Source organism: Dipodomys spectabilis, unplaced genomic scaffold, assembly GCF_019054845.1.
Source record: "Dipodomys spectabilis isolate Male_0828 unplaced genomic scaffold, ASM1905484v1 ptg000118l, whole genome shotgun sequence".
Taxonomy (NCBI): domain Eukaryota; kingdom Metazoa; phylum Chordata; class Mammalia; order Rodentia; family Heteromyidae; genus Dipodomys; species Dipodomys spectabilis.
In genome coordinates, this window is record NW_024870795.1 from 6,449,612 (window position 1) to 6,474,568 (window position 24,957).

At 43.4% G+C, this 24,957-nt stretch overlaps 1 protein-coding gene across 2 annotated transcripts in view; it reads right to left on the bottom strand.

The window, feature by feature from the left end:
- Wasf2 (WASP family member 2) overlaps positions 1-24,957 on the bottom strand; it is a 70,865-nt gene that overhangs the window by 42,334 nt on the left and 3,574 nt on the right. The gene's annotated exons all lie outside the window — the stretch shown is intronic.

The window sequence follows — 24,957 nt, forward strand, 5'->3', positions numbered from 1 at the left end:
CCACCAGAAAACTGGAAGTGGTGGTGTGGCTCAAGAGGTACAGCGTTCGGGGCTGGGAAGGTGGCTCAGTGGTAGAGTACTTGCCTTGCATGCCTGAGGCTTTGGGTTCGATTCCTCAGCACCACATAAGCAAAAAAAAAAAAGCCGGAAGTGGCACTGTGGCTCAAGTGGTAGAGCGCTAGCCTTGAGCTGAAGAGCTGAGGGACAGTGCCCAAGCCCAGAGTTCAGGTCCACGACCGGACCCAAAAAAAAAAACCCAAAGAGGTACAGCGTTCATCTTGAGCTGAAGAGCTGAGGGACAGCGACCAGGCCCAGAGTTCAAGACCAACAAAAAATAAAAATATAATAATAATAATAATAATAATCTGCCAAACTTGTGCCAGTGGCTCACACCCATAATCCTAGCTACTCAGGAGGCTGAGATCTGAGGATCATTGTTCAAAGCCAAACCAGGCTTGTAAAGTCCATGAGACTCCTATCTCCAATTAGCCACTAAAAAAAAACAGCTGGAAATAGAGCTGTGGTTCAAGTGGTAGAGCACTAGCCTTGAGCTTAAAAGTTCAGGGACAGTTTCCCAGGCCCTGAATTTAAGCTCCAGGACCAGCACCAAAAAAAAAAAAAAAAAAAAGACTGCCATGGAAGCATGGTTCGAAGGAAGGAAGGAAGGAAGGAAGGAAAGAGGGAGGGAAGGTTTGAACTGTTTTCTTATCTCCTACCAAAATCTATTAATGAATGTTATCTTTTTTTTTGGTCCGGTTGTGGGGCCTGAACTCTGGGCCTGGGCACTGTCCCTCAGCTCTTCACCTTAAGGCTAGCGCTGTACCACTTGAGCCATAGCACCACTTCCGGCTTTTTTCTGCTTATGTGGTGCTGAGGAATCAAACCCAGGGCCTCATGCCTGCAAGGCAAGCACTCTACCACTGAGCCACCTTCCCAGCCCTGAATGTTATCCTTTTTTTTTTTTTGGGGGGGGGGGGGGTGGTCTGGTTGTGGGGCCTGAACTCTGGGCCTGGGCGCTGTCCCTCAGCTCTTCAGCTCAAGGCTAGCACTCTACCACTTGAGCCACAGCAATACTTCCAGCTTTTTTCTTTTTGCTTATATGGTGCTGAGGAATCGAACCCAGGGCCTCAGGCTTGCTAGGCAAGCGCTCTACCACTGAGCCACCTTCCCAGCCCCCTGAATGTTATCTTAAGACATGAGTATTTAGAAAAAAAATATTACAGTATCATAAAACTTTCTCACACACAGAATAACAGTACCAACTGGAAAGTCGGAGTATAGTAGTACACACATATAATGCCAGCATTAGAAGCCTCAGACAGGAGGATCTGAAGTTTGAGACCAGACTGGGTTACATCCTGTCTTTTAAAAAAGTAGCAACTATGTTTGAACTGCAACTTCCCTCCAAAACAGAAAAGTTCTATTCAAAGGACTGGGAACCATGTGTTTTCAGCTACTCTCAAGGACTTCACTGAAAAACATTTTCCAGTTCAAACTCTGTATTAATTAGCTAAATGCACAGCTCTGCCTGATACCACTGCCCAAATAAATTAATGACATGGATGAAGGTGACTGTGAGTGTGGGCATGTTGCAGCAGTTCCTGACTCCTGTTGTCATTGAGCCTAAGTCTGGCAGATATTTTATGGTCTGATAGTGACATGGGTCACTGTAGGGGTTCTGAACAATCATCAAAGGTTAGCAAGGGATAGAGTTTGGCATCTGAGGATGACCACGGTGCTCCAGAGGACAGCATCATTAAAAGACCACAAGTAGTTTCACAGGTAAAAGGTGTGCCAGCAGCTAAAACTAAGCCCCTTTCAAAACTTCAAGGAGTCAAGTTTCATCTTGATAACACTAGTGTTTTTGTACAAAATATATCTTATTAGTACAGCTCTTGAAAGTTAAAAAGGTGTCTTTAAATGCCTTCTGACCTAAAATTGCCATGTTCCATGCTTCAAAGGGATTTTCTGGAAAAGGACAATAAGATGCCAAATTCTGTTCAATGGAGATCAGAATACTATTTGGTGAACCTATTCTGCACCTGGAGAAGTGAAAGAATGAGACTGGCTCACACACCCAAAAGGGAGGATGGTATTTATGTGGGCTCTCCTTGTGACCTCTTGGCAGCAAATGTTAAGAAAGTCCTTTTTTGAGGCTAAGGGGCGGGCCCAGGACTTTCAACTATCCATTCAAGCAGGGTTACAATCCCCTCCTCCATAATTAAGTTCCCTTTCCTACTCTCCAAGCATGCATGAATTGCAGTGACATTGACATGGAGGCCTGACATTAGTCTTTGAAGGTCATTTAAATCCTCCTCCTTCTAAGCTACCCTAAAAGCAATGCATCACCCATCCATTCCACAATGCCTGAGTGTAGGGTGTGACCAGACAGTATTCAAAGCAGCATCACCTAAAGAATAAAAAGAAAGGGCTCCAAATCCAGGTATAAAAAAAGAACAAATAAAAGGAAGAAATCAAAGAAACAAAAGATTATAAAACTCAGTTACATGTTGGGCACCGGTGGCTCACATGCTACTCAGGAGGCTGAAATCTGAGGATCACAGTTCGAAGCCAGCCTGGGCACAGTTAGCAAGATTCTAAAGATCCTAGCTCAAAAACAAAATCAAAAGGAGGGGTGGCACTGTCCAAAAAGAAATATACTCTTTACCTGACTTAGGTAACTATAACCTCTATATACACCACATTTATAATAACAATAAAAATAAAAATAAAAAGAGGGCTGGGAATGTGGCTTAGTGGTAGAGTACCTGCCTAGTATGCATGAAGCTTTGAGTTCAATTCCACGGTACCCAAGCCCTAAGTTCAAGGCCCAGGACTGGCAAAAATTAAATAAATAAATAAAATGTGAATACAAATGTTTAAGTTCAAGATGTTATGGGTGCACCTAGCTCACTGGTGTGGAAATAGTTAAAAAAAGGATTTCTCGCCAGGGACCGGTAGCTCACTCTTGTAATCCTAGCTGATCAGGAGGCTGAGATCTAAGGATTGCAGTTCAAAGCTAGCTAGGGCACGAAAGTCTGTGAGACCCTAATCTCCAATAACTACCAGAAAAGGCCAGGTGGCACTGTGGCTCAAGTGGTAGAGCACTAGCCTTGAGTTGAAGAGCTGAGGGGCAGTACCAAGGCCCAGAGTTCAAGCCCCATGGTGGGGACTGGGGCGAGGTGGGGGTGGGAGGTGGGGGAATTTCTGGGCTGGAATGTCCCTTAGTGGTAGAGTGCTTGCCTAACATAAATGAAGTCCTGGGTTTGAGTCCTCAGTACCACATAAACAGGGGAAAAAAAAGGAGGGAAGGGGTGTAACGTAACAGTACACACACACACACACACACACACACACACACACACGCACTCACTCTCTCTCTCTCTCTCTCTCTCTCTCTCTCTCTCTCTCTCTCTCTCTCTCTAAAAAAGGCTGGGCACCAATGGCTCATGCCTATAGATCCTAGCTACCCAAGAGCCTGAGATCTGAGGATCATGGCTTAAAGGCAGTCGAGGCAAGAAAGTCCATGAGAGTCTTATCTACAATTAACCACCAGAAAACCGGAAGTGGAGCTGTGGCTCAAGTGGTAGAATGCTAGCCTTGAGCTGAAGAGCTGAGGGACAGCGTCCAGGTCCAGAGTTGAAGCCCTAAAACTGACAAAAAAAAAAAAAAGATTTCTAGGTCTGATTGTGCTATACCAGGTATCCCTGGGTGACCTCAAGCTGGCTATATAACTCAGACAAACCTCAAACTCATGATCCTCTTGCATCTGCTCCTGAGTAATGGGATTATAGGCAAAATGTATATCTTTTTTTCTTTTCTTTTTTTTTGCTGGTCCTGGGGCTTAAACCCAGAGTCTCAGAACTCAGCCTCCTGAACAGCTAATAGACAATCAGAGCCCTGTTCAAAAGGAGTATCTTAAAAGACAAATAAGGTTGGTTAAGAGACAATCCAGGTGGAAGGAACAAGTACAGAAGCAAACAGTATTCCAGGAACAGCAAATAGCTTGGTGTGGCTGAAGCGCAGGAAGCCATGAGTGATGAGGCTAATAAGGCAGACAGAGGCTGAGGCACAGAGGGCCTTGCATGCCATGCAATAGCACCTGGAGTGTGCTGAAGGCTACATGGAGCTATTTAAGATTGAAGCCAGAGAGTGACAAGATCAGATTTGCATTTAGAAAGCTCTCTTTGGCATTAGCGTGGAGAATGTACTACATGATGGGTGAAAGACTGAGGCGTAGTCCAAGCAGAAGCACTTGTAAAGGATCAATAGAATGTACCGAACCTAACAGGAGAGTTGCAATGAAAGATGATAGAAAGTGCTCTACACGTAAAAAAAAAAAGTGCTCTACACTGAGTTAGACAAAGAGATCTATCTCCAAAAATGATATATATTGAAAATGATATCTCACATATCTCTAATCTTAATGTGTATATTCTCTGGTAACTTTTTCACTCTTCATTTTTCTAGGCTTTTTCTCTTGAACTTACTTGCTCTTTCTGGGCCACAGTTGTTGGGTTTTGTGCTGATTCTGTGGCTTGTACTCAGAGCCTGGACACTGTCCCTGAGTTTTTTTGCTCAAGAATACTGCCCTACCAGTTCAGCCACAGCTCTACCAATTAAGCCACAGCTCCACTTCTGGCTTTTTGGTTAATTAGAGATAATAATCTCATGGACTTTCCTGCCTGGGCAGGCTGTGAAACTCTATCTTCAGATCTCAACCTCCTGAGTAGCTAGGATTACTACAGCCACCGATTAAAGAAATTCCTGCTAGTATTTTTTTTTTTTTTGGTCGGTCGTGGTGCTTGAACTCTGGGTCTGGGCGCTGTCCCTCAGCTCTTCAGCTCAAGGCGAGCGCTCTACCACTTGAGCTACAGCGCCACTTCCGGTTTTCTGGTGGTTTATTGGAGATAGGAGTCTCACGGTCTCTCCTGCCCGGACTGGCTTTGAACCTCGATCCTCAGATCTCAGCCTCCTGAGTAGCCAGGATTACAGGCGTGAGCCACCGCGCCCGGCTCCTGCTAGTATTTTTAAGACTTGGAGGAAATGGAGTTTGAAAAGAGTATTTCCCAAATGGTCTAGAAGCAAAAGAATTAGCAAATCAAGAGAAGAAAATATGAAAATACATCAAGTAAAGGTCTGAGTTCTACTGACATAAGAAAAAAAACACATGTATGTTTCATTGAAAAGAATCCATGGACAGAGTGCCAGTGGCTCATGCCTGTAATCCTAGCTACTCAGGAGGCTGAGATCTGAGGATCATGGTTCAAAGCCAGCTGGGGCAGGAAAGTTCCTGGGACTCTTATCTCCTATTAACCACCAGAAAACCGGAAGTGGCCTTGTGGCTCAAGTGGTAGAGTGCTAGCCTTGAGCTGAAGAGCTCAGGGACAGGGCCCAGGCCCAGAGTTCAAGCCCCACAACTAACCAAAAAGAAAAGAAAGGAAAAGGGCTGGGAAGGTGGCTCAGTGGTAGAGTGCTTGCCTTGTATGTATGAGGCCCTGGGTTCGTTTCCTCAGCACCACATAAGCAGAAAACACCTGAAGTGGCACTGAGGCTCAAGTGGTAGAGCACTAGCCTTTGGCTGAAGAGTTGAGGGCCAGCACTCAGGCCCAGAGTTCAGGTCCTATGACCGACAAAAAAAAAAAGAAAGGAAAGAAGGAAGAAAGGAAGGAAGGAAGGAAGGAAAAGAAAGAAAGAAAAGAAGGAAAGAGAGAGAAAAAGATTCCATGGTAAACGAAATATTATGGCCTGTCATTTTTGTTAAAACTGAACCTTGGCCGGGAGCCAGTGGCTCATGCCTGTAATCCTAGCTACTCAGGAGGCTGAGATCTGAGGATCACAGTACAAAACCAGCCCTGGCAGAAAAGTCCGTGAGACTCTTATCTCCAATAAAGCACCAAAAACTGGAAGTGGCACTGTGGCTCAAGTGGTAGAGCGCTTACCTTGAGCTGAAGAGCGCAGGGACAGCGCCCAAGCCCAGAGTTCAAACCCCACAAACGACCAAAAAAAAAAAAAAAAACTGAACCTTGCCAACTAGTATCCTTTTAAGGCATCCATTCATCTTGGTTTATATCAATTGCCCCTCAGTGATTATTAATAGTATTCCCTCCTTATTCTTTAAAAAGAACAAGTTTACACAATAAATTGCATGATAATACTGTCCTTGAAGGAGGAGGCTGAGTTGTTAAAACAGATCAGTGTTTGAAATCCACAGTCCCATAGTGAGAATTCAGTACAGATTCACTGATCTACTGTGTATAGAGCAGCATCACAGCTATAATTAAGAACATAGATTCTGGAATCTAACAGCCTGGGTTCAAATCTTAGCCATGCTTATTATTTTTATTCTTTTTTTTTTTCTGCCAGTCTTGGAGCTTGAACTCACTCAGGGCCTGGGCTCTGCCCTGAGCTTCTTTTGCTCAAGGCATTCTGCCACTTAAGCCACAGTGCCACTTCCAGCTTTTTCTGAATTGAACCCAGGGCTTCATGCATGCTAGGCAAGCACTCTACCGCTAAACCACATTCCCAACGCTTTAGCTACACGATCTTAAGAATTTTTTTTTGTCTTACTTTTCATTTTAAAAGATCCCAGCACATGTCTTGGGGAAATATTAACCTCTGTGCATCAGCTTAACTATCTATAAAATGGAGATTAATAACAGTACCCATCTTCTGGGATTACTGAGAAAAATGAAGGAGTGGGCTGGGAATGTGGCTTAGTGGTAGAGTGCTCCCCTAGCATGCATGAAGCCCTGCATTTGATTCCTCAGTACCATATAAACAGAAAAAGCTGGAAGTGGCGCCGTGGCTCAAGTAGTAGAGCGCTAACGAGTAAAGGAAGCTCAGGGACAGTGCCCAGGCGCCTGAGTTCAAGCCCCAGAACTGGCAAAAAATAAAAATAAGTAAATAAATAATGAGTAAATATAATAGAGAACTGAGAACAACTACCGGCATTAAGTATATTAGCTACTTTTAGAGTTCAAAACCAGCCCCAGCAGCAAAGTCCATGACACTCTTATCTCTAAAAACTACTCAAAGCCGGGCACTGGTGGCTCACGCCTGTAATCCTAGCTACTCAGGAGGCTGAGATCTGAGGATCACAGTACAAAGCCAGCCCGGGCAGGAAAGTCCATAAGACTCTTATCTCCAATAAACCACCAGAAAACTGGAAGTGGCACTGTGGCTCAAGTGGTAGAGCGCTCGCCTTGAGCTGAAGAGCGCAGGGACAGTGCCCAAGCCCAGAGTTCAAGCCCCAGGACCAACCAAAAAAAAAAAAAACGCTACTCAAAAAAAGCTGGACGTGGAACTGTGGCTCAAATAGCAGAGTGCTAGCCTTAAGCAAAAAACCTCAGGGGTAGCATCTAATCTACATTATTTTAATAATACTTATGGTTACAAAAAGCACTTTCATATCAGCTCTTAGTAATTCAATAAATATCTACTATATCATTTGATTAATGACTGATTAGAATCTAACAAGTAGTCTGTGGGGCAAAACAAAAATAAATCATTTATCTTCAAAACCTAGTACTACACTAAAAAAAAAAAAGGGGGGGGGGGGCAGGGGGGGGAGACCTAGCAGGCATGGCTTAAGTGGGTAGAAGACTTACCTAGTAAGACCTTGAGTTCAAACCCAAGTACCACCACAAAAACAAAATCATGAATTTGCTGCTCCCATTTTAACTACCTCATTGAGTAAATGAAGGCTCAGAGAGGTTAAGTGACTTTCTTTGGGACACCAAGTCAGTATCCACGATTATCTAAGTGGGGCCTTATGATGATACTTTGAAGTGAAGTAAAACAGCTCTCTGAAATTTTCACTACTCAGAAGCACTTGCTGCTTACATTTAGATGGGATTACATTCTGATGGCTGAAACTGCCAGACTTGTAGATATTCTTCTTCTGTACTTTCTTTTTTTTTTGTTGGTCGTGGGGCTTGAACTCTGGGCCTGGGCGTGGTCCCTCAGCTCTTCAACTCAAGGCGAACGCTCTACCACTTGAGCTACAGCGCCACTTCCTTCTTCTGTACTTTCTTAAATATCAGTCTAAACTTCTCTAAATTTTACAAGCAACAGTTCATTGATATAGACTTCACACATTTCAAACTTGAGATAAATCCAGATCTGAGCTAAAGTTTACCTCTGTACTCTAATAAAGAAAAGACTAAGAAAACAGTGTAAATAAGATTGCAGGGAGAAACATTTAATGAGCTGTTTTTAAGCATTTCGAGTCTAATTTACATAAATTAAAGTTAAATTGCACATCATTCTCAGCTATTCATTAAACCAGGTACAAGGACCGCTATCAACAAAATAACCTAGTAACACCATTAGCCTAGTTTCAGTTACTGTATGAACTCAAAGTAGCAGCTGCACCTAAAGAAAAACAACATACAACACTCTCACTAGGTTTCCCCCAATTAGCCCTAATTAATGAGATTTGATTGTACCTCTAATGATGACCCACAAAACTTGTCTTCTCCTGATGGCCTAGAGTAAACGCTGAAATGCAGCTAAACCACCCACCCTAGAAATTAGAGGACAAATTTAAAAAAAAAAGAAAATACAAGGCTAAACCAGAGGGCTAGTTTGTGGGCAGATCATTGCCCATTTGACCTTGGTCAAATCACTCAAGTTTATTAGCCTTCAACTGTGTCACTGACAAAATGAGGGAGCCAGTGACATGCTCTCTCTATATAATATTCCACTAAAGCGATCTTGAGTTCTTTGAGGGAAAATTTTGGAAATATACAGGATGAATCTTATCATCTTGGACATATACTAGAACATCTTTTCTAGTAAAAAGAAATACATCTACTACAAACTACATTACAGAGCCACAGTAACAAAAACAGCATGGTACTGACCAGAACAAAATCAGACCTGAAGACCAGAGAACAGACTAGAAAACCTAAGAATAAAACCACACAGAAAAATCTAATTTCTGGCAAAGCCAAAAACATAGACTGGAGACAGCCTCTTCAACAATAGTAGTGGGAAAACTAGTTATCTACTTGATCCTTCTCACCAAGTACAAAAATTAGAACTTTGAGTATGGTGCAGGTCTTCCTGAAACTTTAAATCTACCACAGGAAAACATAAGCAAACTCTGAAATAAAAACAACTTTTTTTTTTTTTTTGCCGGTTGTGGGGCCTGAATTCTGGGCCTGGGTGCTGTCCCTCAGCTTTTCAGCTCAAGCCTAGCACTCTACTACTTAGCCACAGCACCACTTCTAGCTTCTTCTACTTATGTAGTGCTGAACAATGGAACCTAGGGCCTCATGCATGCAAGGCAAGCACTCTACCACTGAGCCAATTCCCAGCCCCAAGTTATTATTTTCTAAATAAGACTAGAACCAGCTGGTGCCAGTGGCTCATGCCTATAATCCTAGCTACTCAGGAGGCTGAAATCCAAGGACCAAGATTCAAAGCCAGTCCAGGCAGGAAAGTCTGAGAGACTCTTATCTCCAATTAATCACTAGAAAACCAGAAGTGGCACTGTGGCTCAAGTGGTAGAGTACTAGACTTGAAGTGAAAAGCTCAGGGACAGCGCCCAGGCCCTGAGTTCAAGCCCCATGACCAACAACAAAAAAAAAAAAGTATTTTGCAGGGGTTGGAAATGTGGCTTACTGGTAGAGTACTTGCCTAGCATGCATGAAGCCCTGGGTTCAATTCCTCAGTACCACATAAACAGAAAAAAAACAGAAGTGGCACTGTGACTCAAGCAGTAGAATGCTAGCCTTGAGCAAAAAAGGCTCAAGGACGGTGCCCAGGCCCAGAGTTCAAGCCCCAACACTGGCCAAAAAAAAAAAAAAAGTATTTTGCAACTACTGAGTTAAAGAAAATGAATTATTAAAAATAAAATTTCTGCCGGGCACCAGTGGCTCACACCTGTAATCCCAGTTATTTCAGGAAGATGAGATCTGAGAATCAAAGCCAGCCCAGGCAGGAAAGTCCTTGAGACTTATCTCCAATAAACCACCAGAAAACCAAACATGGCACTGTGGCTCAAGGGATAGAGCACTAGCCTTGAGCTGAAGCCCCAAGGCCAAAAAAAAAAAAATTCTCTCCCTGATATCAACAAGATATGACAAAGTAAACAAGACTCAAAAAACAAATGACCTCTTCTTAATTTGTCACATTATTTTTAGATGATTCTGTGTTCTTCACTCCGCATATGGTATATACATGTGCACATATGAGGGAAACTAGGAGGAGGACACAGAATCAGAGGAAAATGGGTGAAAAAATACAGCAAAGGTGTCCAAGAACTACTGCACTGGACACTGATGAAAGTGAACTGAGCAATTCAAAGGCAGTGATGGGAGGGAGGGACAGAGAGAGAAAGAGGGAACAGCTTACACTAAGCAAAAGGAAAGAAATGTACATATCACCTGATTTGGAAGAAATAGTTGTATTGTCAAAGTTCATAGAGTTCATAAGCTTTATAGACCATGATATTGACAATTTGCCTTGTGAAGGTTAAAATGTATTTGTGATTTCAGCCAAGTATCACCATCCCACAATACTGTAAAATTTATATAATCACTTAATAAAGAAATGAAGGGCTGGGAAGGTGGCTCAGTGGTAGAGTACTTGCATTGCATGCATGAGACCTTGGGTTTGATTCCTCAGCCCACATAAACAGAAAAAGCCAGAAGTGGCACTGTGGCTCAAGTGGTAGAGTGCTAGGCTTGAGCTGAAGAGCTGAGGGACAGTGCCCAGGCCCAAAGTTCAGGCCCCACAACCGACAAAAAAAAGAAAGAAATGAAAAAAGTGGGGGCTGGGAAGGTGGCTCAGTGGTAGAGTGCTTGCCTCAAATGCATGAGGCCCTGGATTCAATTCCTCAGCACCACATAAGCAGAAAAAGCCAGAAGTGGTGCTGTGGCTCAAGTGGTAGAGTGCTGAAGAGCTGAGGGACAGCACTCAGGCCCAGAGTTCAGCCCCACAACGGACAAAAAAAAGAAAGAAAGAAAAGAAATGAAAAAAATAAAATTTCAGTCTGGGAATGTAGCTTAGTGGTAGAATGCTTGCCTAGCACACGTGAAGCGCTGGGTTCAATTCATCAGTACCACATAAACAGAAAGAAAGCAGAAATGGTGCTGTGGCTGAAGCTGTAGAGTACTAGCCTTGAGCAAAAGCAGTTCAGGGACAGAGCCCAGGCTCTGAGTTCAAGCCCCAGGACTGGCCATAAGTAAGTAAGTAAGTAAATAAATAAATAAGTAAAACTGTAGGGCTGGGAATATATTTAGTGGTATAGTGTTTGCCTAGCATGCACTAAGCCCAAGGTTCCATTCCTTAGTGCCACGTAAACAGAAACGGCCAGAGTGGCACTGTGGCTCAAATGATAGAGCGCTAACCTTGAGTACACAGAAGCTCAGGGACAGAGCCCAGGCCCGTAGCTGAAGCCCCAGAACCAGCAAAAAATAAAAAAATAAAAATAAATAGCCGGGTGCAGATGGCTTCTGCCTGTAATCTAGCTACTCAGGAGGCTGAGATCTCAGGATCACGGTTCGAAGCTTGCTGGGCAGCAAAATCCATTATACTCTTATCTCCAATAAACCACCAGAAAACGGGAAGTGGCGCTGTGGCTCAAGTGGTAGAGTGCTTGTCTTGTACTGAAGAGCTCAGGGACAATGCCTAGGCTCAGAGTTCAAGACCCACAACCAACAAAAGTAAATTTTCTGGCCAGGCACTGGTGGCTCAAAAATTCCTTACTGTATTCTAAGAAAAGGCTGGCAATATAATTCAAGTTATAGAACTGGGTTCAGTTCCCAAGACTGCAACTGTGTTTGGGGGAGCGGGGAGATAGATGAGTACTGGTGGTTCACACCAATAATCAGATTTTCAGAAGGCTGAGATCTGAGGATGGCAGTACAAATCCAGCCTGGGCTGAAAAGGCCCCATAAGACTCTTTTATCTCCAATTAACCACCAGACAACCAAAGCAGTACTGTGGCTCAACGTGGCAGAGCACTAGCCTTCAGCAAAAAAAGCTCAGAGCCGGGCACTGGTGGCTCACGCCTGTAATCCTAGCTACTCAGGAGGCTGAGATCTGAGGATCGAGGTTCAAAGCCAGCCCGGACAGGAAAGTCCGTGAAACTCTTATCCCCAATAAACCACCAGAAAACCGGAAGTGGCGCTGTAGCTCAAGTGGTAGAGCACTAGCCTTGAGCTGAAGAGCTGAGTTGAGGGACAGCGCTCAGGCCCAGAGTTCAAGCCCCACGACTGACCAAAAAAAAAAAAAAAAAGAGCTCAGAGACAGCTGCCACACCCTGAGTTCAAGCTCCACACTGACCAGAAAAAAATAAAAAGATAGAAGTCAACTATGACTACAGATGAGTGAACAATGTTAATGTTATATAGAATTGGACAGGGGTAGATAGGAACCAGTTATTTCAAAACTCTGTATGTCTGCTTTATAGTGCAAAGGCTCCAAACCAGGGTCTTACCCTAGGGCCTAATGCATGCTAGGCTACCCCTGAGCCACATTCCTAGTAAAGTATATTTTCTGCTGTCTTTGAGTTTTGTGTTACTGTGCTGTAGTCCTAAAGATCAAACCCTAGGCTACTATAAACAGAAAATAGGTTATTTTTTCCTCTTGAAGAGAATTCATTAAGAAACTGGAAAAAAAAATTGTGATATAGTCCCTTTTTAAGATAAAGATGTAAGTGGGCGCCGGTGGCTCACACCTGTAATCCTAGCTACTCAGGAGGCTGAGATTTGAGGATCTCGGTTCAAAGTCAGCCCAGGCACAAAAGTCCGAAAGTTTGTGAGACTCTTATCTCCAATAAACTACTCAGAAAACCTAAAGTGGCACTGTGGCTCAAGTGGTAGAATGCTAACCTTGAGCTGAAGAGCTGAGAGATGGCGTTCAGCCTAGAGTTCAAGCCCCATGACCACCAACAACAAAAATCTCTCTAGTTTACAAAAGACTCTATAGTACTAAGTACTAAAAAAGAGGCATGAAGGGGGGCTGGGAAGGTGGCTCAGTGGTAGAACGCTTGCCTTGCATGCCTGAGGCCCTGGGTTCGATTCCTCAGCACCACATAAGCAAAAAGAAAAAAGCCGGAAGTGGCGCTCACAGCGGTAGAGGGCTAGCCTTGAGCTGAAGAGCTGAGGGACAGCGCCCAGGCTCAGAGATCAGGCCCCACGACCAGACCCAAAAAACAAAACAAAACAAATAAAAAAGAGGCATGAAGGTAAAAAGTCGTATGTGTTCAGAAGTACAGAAAATAATGTCCATACAGTTAAAAGTAAGTAATGCTGTAATAGAAAAATAGTCTAAATTGTAATTATTGGTTGATGAGCTCTAAAGCTACCTGATATAACACAGGAAAGGGGTTTCAGAGTCCCTGGTCTACATCCTGAATACAGATACAAAAAGGCCACAAAATGCTGAATGTTATTATGAAAGCTTGGGAAACACAGAACATATTATCCTATCTTGGTACAAACCAAAGTGTATCTGTATCTAGAATAGAATGTGCAGTTGTGGTCACATAACACAAAAAAGGTATGATAGAGAGGTTAGAAAAATGTCTCAAAGACCAAAAAGGATGGAGGGGCTTCTGCTTCCATATGAGGACAGTTCTTAAAATTACATACACATACGTACATATGTGTGTATATACATATGTACACATATATTTATATGCTACTTTAATGTGAAGCAAAGAGTAAAATGGTAGAGACTTCTACATCAAATCTTAAAAGTTATGAAGTAGCAGAGTATGTAACAATTTCAGCAATAACAGCACCTGGAAGGCAACAGCAGGAGGAACTCAGGGTTGAGACTTGCCTGGATTTCTCAGTGACTCTCAAAAAAAAAAAAAAGCTACGAAGCAGAAATGTAAAGAGGTAATTATATGGGGCTGGAAAGGTAGCTCAGTGATAGAGAAAAAGAAAACTGAGTCCAAGTTCTGATAACAAACAGGTGTCATTATGGTTGTTTCGGAGTTTTCAGATGGAGTATTGCCATATAGTCCAACTTTTGAACTTCAAATTTTCCTGCTTCAGCTCCACTAGTGGCTGGGACTACAGATGTATACCACTACAGCCAGACAGTGTCTAGGGGCCAAGTGATTCTTTGTTTAGCCTTTCTTATCTGTAAATAACTAATTTGAAGAACTGCTGTAAGACTGGAAATATGCACAAGTGCCTAACACATCTATTTACCATACAGTAGCTATTACTTTTATTAGAACCAATAAAAGCAATAGTTACTACTCAGTCTAGTATATAAAGTAGTAAAACTCAGGTAGAGTGTACAGAATATAACAAAAAGCAATTGAAAGATACTACAGATAATTCATAGGTGACTTTTTCAGAGTGCTTGCCTTGCATGCATGAGGCCCTGGGTTCAATTCGTTCGATTCCTCAGCACCACATAAGCAGAAAAAGCCAGAAGTGGTGCTGTGGGTCAAGTGGTAGAGCACTAGCCTTATCTGAAGAGCTGAGGGACAGTGCCCAGGCCCAGAGTTCAGGCCCCACGAGCAGACCCAAAAAAAAAAACAAAAAACTAGCCGGGCGCTGGTGGCTCACGCCTGTAATCCTAGCTACTCAGGAGGCTGAGATCTGAGGATCGCGGTTCAAAGCCAGCCCGGGCAGGAGAGACCGTGAGACTCCTATCTCCAATAAACCACCAGAAAACCGGAAGTGGCGCTGTAGCTCAAGTGGTAGAGCACTCGCCTTGAGCTGAAGAGCTGAGGGACAGCGCCCAGGCCCAGAGTTCAAGCCCCACGACCGACCAAAAAAAAAAAAAAAAAAAAACTCAGGGATGGCACCCAGGACATGAGTTCAAGGCTTAGGACTGGCACACCCAAAGAAAAAAGAATTCTAGATTAGATATGTCTGACCAAATATGTCATTACTTAATTGGTAACTATTATTAACATCCTCCCAATATTCCTGAGACAGAGTTTATAACAAAATGAGATAGATTCTCATGTCAAAGATGAGAAAACTGAATCTTAAAAGATTCTATTGGGGGGCTAGGAAGATGGCTCAGTAGTAGAGCGCTTGCCTTGCATGCCTGAGGCCCTGGGTTCGATTCCTCAGCACCACATAAGCAAAATGAAAAAAGCCGGAAGTGTCGATGTGGCTCAAGTGGTAGAGGGCTAGCCTTGAGCTGAAGAGCTGAGGGACAGCACCCAGGCCCAGAGTTCAGGCCCACAACCGGATCCAAAAAAAAAAAAAAAGATTCTATTACCAGGCCAATTCTCATGTCAAAGGTGAGAAAAATGCATCTAAAAGAGGTTGTACTTCTAAGTATTAGTGGCTCATGCCTATAATCCTAGATGCTCAGGGGGCTAAAATCTGAGGCTCACAGTTCAAAGCCAGCCAGGGCAGGAAAGTCTGTAAGACCCTATCCACAATTAAGCACCAAAAAAGCTAGACATGGAGCTGTGGCTTAAGTGGTAGAGTGCTAGCCTTGAGCAACAAAGCACAGGGATAGCACCCAGGCCCTGAGTTCAAGTCCCAGGACTGCCCTCCCCCCCCCCAAAAAAAAGCACACAGATATGAAGAAAAATGAAATCATGTCATTTGCAAGAAAATTGATAAAACTGGGAAACATTATGTTAAGCAAGATAAACCAAGCTTAAAAAGGCAAATACCGTATTTTTTCACTCATATGTGGAAGCTAGACCTAAAAAACGTATGTATGTATATATATTTACATATATATACTTACACATACACAGAGAACATGATTCTAATTATGGTAGTATGTAGGAAGATGAGGAGAAGAGGGGGAAGATGGAGGAAAATAATTTTGAACTAATAGTTGAACTATGTATGAAAAGAAAGCAAGCCAGGTGCTAGTGTCTCACATCTGTAATCCTTGATACTCAGGATATGAGGATCACAGCTCAAAACCACTCTGGGCAGGGAAGTCCATGAGACTCTAATATCCAATTAACCAAAAAACCCAGAAGTGAAGCTGTGCCTCACATGGTAACTCACTAGCTTTGAGCACCAAAGTCGAGGACAGTGTCCAGGCCCTAAGTTCAAGCCCTAGGACCAGGAAAGAAAAATAAAGGAGGGAGGGAGGAGTTATTCTGAGCAAAACATAATACATGCACATCTAATGTCAGGCCAGGCCCTGGTGGCACAAGCCTGTAATCCTAGCTACTCAGGAGGCTGAGATCTGAGGATAGAGTTTGAAGCCAGCCAGAGAAGGAAAAGTCCACAGGACCCTTATCTCCAATTAACCATCTAAAACCCAGAAATGAAACTGTGGCTCATGGGGCTGGGAAGGTGGCTCAGTGGTAGAGCACATGCCTTGCATGCCAGAGGCCCTGAGTTCGATTCCTCAGCACCACATAAGCAAAAAGAAAAAAGCCGAAAGTGGTGCTGTGGCTCAAGTGGTAGAGCGCTAGCCTTGAGCTGAAGAGCTGAGGGACAACACCCAGGCCCAGAGTTCAGGCCCCATGACCGGACCCAAAAAAACAAACAAACAAAAAAAAAAAAAACAGAAACTGTGGCTCAAAGTACTAGAGCACTGGCCTTGAGCAAAAAATGCTCAGGAATAGAGCCTAGGTGCCAAGTTCAAGCCCCAAGACAACAAAAAAAAGATAGTAAAAAAGATTCTAAGCCAAGCACTGGTGACTCTTGCCTGTAATCCTAGCTACTCAGAAAGCTGAGATCTAAAGATTGCGGTTCAAAGCCAGCCTGGGCAGAAAAGTCTGTGAGACCTTTTTTTTTCCCCCAGTGCTGGGGCTTGAACTCTGGGCCTGGGCGCTATCCTTCAGCTCTTAAGCTCAAGGCTAGTGCTCTACTACTTGAGCCACAGCACCACTTCCAATTTCTTGAGTGATTTATTGGAGATAAGAGTCTCACAGGCTGGGGAACCAGTGGCTCACATCTACTCAAGAGGCTGAGATCTGAGGATCGCAGTTCAGAGCCAGTCTAGGCAGGAAAGACCACGAGACTCTTATCAAGTGGTAGAGCACTAGTCTTGAGCTGAAGGACAGCACTCAGGCCCAGAGTTCAGGCCCCACAACCAACAGAAAAAAGAAAAAAAAACACAACATTGAGATGTACAAAATTAGTCTACCGCTCATAAATCCTCAGATGCCTTTGGTATTAGGAAATCTAGTTTCCAGTTGTAAATAACAATAGCATGACCTAAGACCTTCTGCAGGGTTAAAGAATTTCCCAAGACCTGCTCTGAGACAGAGTTGGGATTTTTGTTTGTTTTTTTGTTTTTAGGCTCAACTGCCTGCTAGAACCATGGCATAATCAGGGGGAGAAAAAGTTTCAACTCAATACTCACAAGCTAGTACTGAAACAAACCATAGCTTCTCTTTTGGGAAAGAGATTTTTTTTTTTTTGAGGAGGGAGGGTACCAATACAATACTAGGACTTAAAATCGGCCTGGATGCTCTTAGCTTTTGCATCTGTGTGTGCTAATCCTGGGGACTGAACTCAGGGCCTAGACAATGAGCTATTTTGCTCAAGGCTAGTGCTCTTAACTCTTGAGCCACAGCAACACTTCCAGCTTTTTCCTGGCGAACTGAAGAGTCTCAAAGGCTTTTCTGCCCAGGCTGACTTCCAGCTTCCATCCGTGATCATCAGATCTCAGCCTTCTGAGTAGGTAGGAATACAGGCATGAGCCACCAGCAGCCACTAAGAGAATCTATATCCTAAAAGATACTTATTTTTGTGCCGGCTGCAGTGACTCACACTTATTATAGCTACTTAGGAGGTTAAAATCGGGAGAATCGTAGTTTGAGGCATCCCAGGCAAAAGGTCACAAGATCCCATCTGAACAAACAACTAGGTGCGGTGACACATCACCGTCATCCTAGGCAGGTGTGCGGGATGCTAATGTGCAGGAAGACAGTAGTTCCAGACAGGGTAGAAAAAGTTTGCAAGACCCCATCACCACAGAAAAAAAAGCTGGGCATGGTGGTGTATGCGTATCATCCCAGGTACAACGAAGTTGAAATATGAAAATCAGAGTTCAGACTAACAAGGGGGAGAAAAAAAAAGCAAACACCAAAACCCCTATCTCAAAAACAAAAGGATGTTATTTTATTCAACTGAAATTAATCTTACAAGAATATATTTTAGCTCATATTTCTCCATGTTTTACCAAAAATTAGAGCTTAAAAAGAAATAGCGAAAGCATAGTTAAATAGCTTCACCTATCAATCTTATACTGTTTTTCATTGTTGCTTTTTTAAGACAGGGACTTCCGACATTGCTCGGGCTGTCCTGAATTCCTTCTGTAGCTCAGCGTCAACCAGAACTCATCATCCTACTCCAGTCTCCTTAATGCTAGATTACAGATGTGTATCACCAAGCCCAGCATCAATCTGCTTATTTTTAATACTCTGGAAATTATAGCACAAGCAATTTTTTCTATGACACTTCTATATCTGAATTTTATTTCTTCTGAAAGCATTCAACAATCCTGTTTCTATTCTTTTTTCTAATTCAATTCTGTTTGGTTTCTAAGTTAAGAAGTGTGTTTCATTTGCATAAATGGTAACTATTCTGAGATACTATTCATAACTATACATTTGAATTCTCCAGAGAACCATTCATGACTTCAAATGAAACAGAAAAAAAAAATTCATTCAACTTTGAAGATCTTAATGGTGACTAAGACATGAATGATTATAATGCTATATTGTAAAGGGCTGGCCAAAAGAGAGTAAAATTTCCCAAGCCCAGTATGGTGGCTCACACCTGTAATCCTAGTTATTCTGAGGGCTGCAATTTGTAGGTCAGTTTCAGGTAAGAAAGTCTGTGAGACTCTGACCTCCAATTAACCACCAAAGAAGCCAGAAGTAGACCTGAGGCTCAAATGGTAGAGCACTAGCCTTGAGCAAATGAGCTCGGAGACAGCATCCAGGACCTGAGTTCAAGACCCAGGACTGGCACCAAAAAAAAAAGGGAGTAAAGTTCCCAAATGTCACTACTACTTATTTTATGAATGTCCAAGAAACTGAAGACTACAGTCTTTTTTTTTTTTTTTTTTTTGGTAAGTCATGGGGTTGAACGCTGGCTTTGAACTGTGATCCTCAGATCTCAGCCTCCTGAGTAGCTAGGATTATACACGTGAGCCACTGGCGCCCAGCTAAAGACTACAATCTTGACTATTCAGCTAGCCAGGTGCCAGTAGCTCACCCCAATAATCCTAGCTACTCAGGAGGCTGAGCTCTAAGGATCACAATTCAAAGCCAGCCCAAGTAGAAAAGTCCCCATGAGACTCTTATCTCCAATTAACCACCAGAAAACTAGAAGTGGTACTGTGGTTCAAGAGGTACAGTGCTCAACTTGAGCTGAAGAGCTGAGGAACAGCACCCAGACCCAGAGTTCAAGTCTGACAAAAAAAAATTTAAAAATAATAATAATAAATCTGCCAAAGTGGTGGCCAGTGGCTCACACCCATAATCTTGGCTACTCAGGAGGCTGAGATGTGAGGATCATGGTTCAAAGCCAGCCTGGGCAGGAAAGTCCATGAGACTTTTATCTCCAATAAGCCACTCAGAAAACCGGAAGTAGCACTGTTGACTCAAGTGGTAGAGCACTAGCCTTGAACTGAAGAGCTCAGGGACAGCGCCCAGACCCAAAGTTCAAGCCCCACAACCGACAAAAAAAAAAATCAGAAGTGAGCCAGGCGTTGGTGGCTCACACCTGTAATCCTAGCTACTCAGGAGGCTCAAGTGGTAGAGCGCTAGCCTTGAACTGAAGAGCTGAGTGACAGTGCCCAGGCTGCCCAGGCCGCCCAGGCCAAGAGTTCAAGCCCCACAACCAACACAAACAGGAGTGTTGCTGTGGCTCAAAGAGATAGAGCATCAGCCTTGAGCAAAAGAGCTCAGTGACAGCACCTCCAGCCCTGAATTCAAGCCCCACAATTGACAAAAATAAACAAATAAATAAAAATAAGACCAGGAGGGCTAGGAAGGTGGCTCAGTGGTAGAGTGCTTGCCATGCATGCATTAGGCCCTGGGTTCCATTCCTCAGCACCATATAAGCAGAAAAAGCCAGAAGTGGTGCTGTGGCTCAAGTGGTAGAGCACTAGTCTTGAGCTGAAGAGCTGAGGGACAGTGCACGCCCAGGCCTAGAGTTCAAGCTCCTCAACCAACAACAAAAAAAAAAGACCATTCAGCTTTAAAAAAAATATATGCCTACTGGTTACCAGTGGTTCACACATGAAATCCTAACTATTCTGGAAGCGAGATCTAAGGATCCATTTCGAAGCCAGTAGAGGCAGGAACAGTCAGTGAAACTCTTTTATACAATTAACCACTGAAAAGCCTGAAATGGAGCTAGCTGTAGCTCAAGTGGTAGAGTATTAGCCTTGAGCAAAAGAACACAGAGACAGCACTCCAGCTCTGAGTTCAAGCCCCAGGACCAACACAAAAGAAACAAAAAAAATAAACTTTTTAGCTATGAGCTTATCTGAGAAAGTCTTTCCTTCAAAGTAGTAATATGCTAGTAAGTTTTACTCCATCTAATCTTAATCAGTGATAGAAATTGAATTTACATAGATTTGCATAAATAATTCAGCTATCAGTTCTGCTCTAATATATTTAAACTGAGCAGAATAAAAATGATGGGGCTACTTTAAAGTTGTCATTTCCTGATTTCCCTCATTTTCCTTTCTTGCCCAAAGTCAGGAACAGGAAACTAACCACAAAGAAGAAAGAAAGGGAGAACACACATCCAAGGACATCTACATACCACCATCACTACCAGTTAATTCAGTTCATTCTCAACAGGGGGCAATTCTGCCTGCCAGAGTATGGGTGACAATATCCGGAGAAATTTTTAGATGTCATACAGGCATCTAGTGGGTAGCAAACAGAATGTTCTTTAATTATCTGGTCTAACTGTGAAACAGAAGAGAAAGAAGAACTCGTAAAAATTAATTAGAAGCTGGGCGCCAGTGGCTCACGCCTGTAATCCTAACTACTTAGGAAGCTGAGATTTGAGGATCACGGTTCAAAGCCAGCCTGGGCAGAAAAGTCCGTGAGACTCTGATCTCCAATAAACCACTAGAAAACCGGAAGTGGCGCTGTGGCAAGAGGTAGAGCCCTGGCCTTGAGCTGAAGAGCGCAGGGACAGCGCCCAGGCCCAGAGTTCAAGCCCCATGACCAACCAAAAAAAAAAAATTTAATTAGAAGCTGGACGTGGTGTGTTCCTATACCCTCAGCAGTCAGGAGACTGAGGAAGGAGAAGTGAGAGATGGAAACCAGCATGGCTACATAATGAGACCCTGTATCAAGGGGGGAAAAAAGGGCAGGATAAATCCAGAGGTCATGATTTAAACATTGTAAGCATATATACATTTATTTAGCTTACTGTGTGTTGTACACTGATCATACAAAAATTAACAATATAGAGAGGTGGTATAGATGATCAAAATACATTATATAAATGTATGGAAATGATTAATACACACTAATAAAATTTCAAAACACATTAAAACTATGCATAAAGAGTGCATAAGGCACCTTAATAAAAGCTGTTGACTAATGAAAGGGAAAGGAGATAAAGCAAGAGAGAGGGATGTTCTGAGAAAAATATAATATATGAATATCTTAAATACCATGGTGAAAACCTTTCCTGCAATTAACACACACACACACACACACACACACACACACACACACACACACACACACACACACACACACAAAGCACCAGCAGCAAGGCAATGGCGGCTCACACCTGTAATCCAGCTACTCAGGAGGCTAAGTTTTGAGGATCATGGTTCAAAGCCAGCTCCAGAAGGAAAGACTCTTATCTCTAATTAACCACTAGAAAATTGGAAATGGAGCTGTGGCTCAAAGTGGTAGAACAACTAGCTTTGAACAAAAAAGCTTAGACAGTACCCAGGCCCTGAGTTCAAGTCCTATTACTGACAAAAAAAAAAAAAAAAAGAACAACAGGCAATAAAGTAGGCTTTGTTGGGGGTTGGCCAGTAGCAGGAGGGAAGAATGAAGAAGGTGAATGATTATGGCTATGATCAAAGCAGTTTTGTTCGCATGTATGAAAATTAGAACACTGAAATCCACTGAAACTACTTTAAGTAGGTGGAGGAGAAGGATAAAGAAGGGTGGTAGAGGGAGTGAAGTTGATAGGGATACAACATACACGTGCAAAAATGTCACAATGAGCCCCCTCATTGAGCATCTAATGTATGCTAGTAAAAAATAAAATAAACAGAAAAACACAGGACATAGCGGCTGAGTGTACAGCTGAGTGTAGAGCATCACCTCGCACAGGTGAGGTGCTGGATTCAGTAACCACTATCATCAAAAAGAAAGAACGGTCTAGGAGCTGGGAAGGTGGCTCAGTGGTAGAGCGCTTGCCTTGCATGCTTGAGGCCCTGGGTTCGATCCCTCAGCACCACATAAGCAGGAAAAAAAACAAAAAAAAAACAGAAAGAACAGTCTAGCCAGGCGCCAGTGGCTCACACCTGTAATCCCAGCTACTCAGGAGGCTGAGATCTGAGGATCTCGGTTCAAAGCTAGCTCTGGCAGGAAAGTCCGTGAGACTCTTATCTCCAATTAATCACTAGAAAACTGGAAGTGGCACTGTGGCTCCAGTGGTAGAGCACTCTCCTTGAGCTGAAGAGCACAAGGACAACGACCAAGCCCAGAGTTCAAGCTCCATGACTGACAAAAAAAAGAAGAAGAAAGAACAGTCTAAGTCCTGTTCTTATGTAGCATGATCATAGTCCGGTAGAGAGTTTTCTAACTTGTCTGATACCAGTTTTGACTCTCTGATAAATGCTTTCACAAAGGAGAAAACGCACAAGAGAATCAATCCACTTTTCCCAGGGATAGCATCAAGGAATAGATGACTTCTTAGACCAACTCTGAAGGATAAGCAGGAAGCACCTTATTTACAGACTAAAATCCTCTTCCCAAACAAAAAGCATTCAGTTCTTTAGTCAACAAGAGCTTTGAGGGGACACCAGTAGAATTCTTGAAGTTTTGGATGAGGTAGATGCATCATTGTGTACTACTGCTGCCAGAGGAAGAAATGGAGAGTTGTAATCTGATTGAGTCTTCAGAATGTCACTGATATGTAACTAATGCTCCAAAGCTGCTTCTTTTTTAGATAAGAGTCTTATGCTTTATGCCCAGGGCCAAACTCAGACTTTGATCATCCTACCTAAGCCTCCAGAATACCAGAGATTACAGAGTGTACCACCATGCCTCGAGTGTCTGGTTAAGATGGAGCCTGCCTCCTGAATAGTTTCACTTGTCCACACAGACTGCATCCAATCCTGCCTTGCCACAAAATGGGAACAGCGATGTTGGCAGGATAGCTAGTAAATGATGGATACAAATGTCTTCGAAAGCTGGGCTGGGAAGGTGGCTCAGTAGTAGAGTGCTTGCTTTTTGCATGCATGAGGCCCTGGATTCGATTCCTCAGCACCCATAAGCAGAAAAAGCTGGAAGTGGCGCTGTGGCTCAAGTGGTAGAGCTTTGAACACGAAAGACACAAGAAGCTCAGGTTCAGCACTCAGGCCCTGAATTCAAGCCTCATGGGGGAGTTAAAAAAAAAAAAGAAAGAAAGAAAAAAAAAAAACCACAAATGTCGTGGAAAGCTATCTTAAGTGTATGAAAAAATAAATCTGAGTCCTATTCTACTCTAACTCAATTCATGTCAATACCAGTAGCAAATGAATTTTTAAAAATTAGCCGGGCGCCAGTGGCTCACGCCTGTAATGCTAGCTACTCAGGAGGCTGAGATCTGAGGATCACGGTTCAAAGCCAGCCCAGGCATGAAAGTCCATGAGATTCCTATCTCCAATAAGCTAGTAGAAACCTGGAAGTGTGGCTGTGGCTCAAGCGGTAGAGTGCTCGCCTTGAGCTGAAGAGCTGAGGGACAACGTCCAAGTCCAGAGCTCAAGCCCCTTGACTAACAAAAAAAAAATTTTTTTTCCCCCAGTGATACTGTGGTTTGAATTCAGGGCCGGTACTCGATCACTTAAGTCATACTTCCAGCCACTCAAAAAAATGTTGAACAATGGGCTAGGAAGGTGGCTTAGTGGCAGAGTGCTTACCTTGCATGCATGAGGCCCTGGGTTCAATTCTTCAGCACCATATAAGCAGAAAAAGCCAGAAGTGACACTGTGGCTCAAGTGGTAGAGCGCTAGCCTTGAACTGAAATGCTGAGGGACAGCACCCATGCCGAGTTCAGGCCCCATGACCGACCAAAAAAAAAAAAAAAACATGTTGAGCAAGCCGGACACTGGTGGCTCACACTTGTAACCCTAGCTACTCAAGAGGCTGAGATCTAAGGATCAAGGTTCAAAGCCAGCCTGGGCAGGAAAGTCTGTGAAATTCTTATCTCCAATTAACCACCAAAAAACCAGAAGTGGTGTTGTGGCTCAAAAGCTGAAGAGCTGGGGCTGGGAAGTTGGCTCAGTGGTAGAGTGCTTGCCTTGCATGCAGGAGGCCCTGGGTTCAATTCCTCAGTACCACATAAACAGAAAAAAGCCTGAAGTGGCACTGTGATTCAAATGGTAGAGCACTAGCCTTGAGCTGAAAGGCTGAGGGGCAGTGCCCAGGCCCAGAGTTCAAGCCTCACAACCAACAAAAAAAAAAAGTGGAAGAGATGTAAGCAGAGCTCCTGATGTAGCTCAGAAATAGAATACACATAGAAGGCCATGAGCACCACAGAAAAGGAAGAAAGTAAGGGGGGGGAAAAAAGGTAGAGAGGTCATTTTAATATATCAAGCCAGTGGGCTGAGAAGGTGGCTCAGTGGTAGAGCGCTTGCCTTGCATGCTTGAGACCCTGGGTTCAAATCCTCAGCACCACATGAGAAAAAAGCTGGACGTGGTGCTGTGGCTCAAGTGGTAGAGCACTAGCCTTGAGCTGAAGAGCTGAGGGATAGCACCCAGGCCCAGAGTTCAGGCCCCACGACTAGACCAAAAAAAAAAAAATATATATCAAGCCAGTGACAGTATTTAGAGACAAA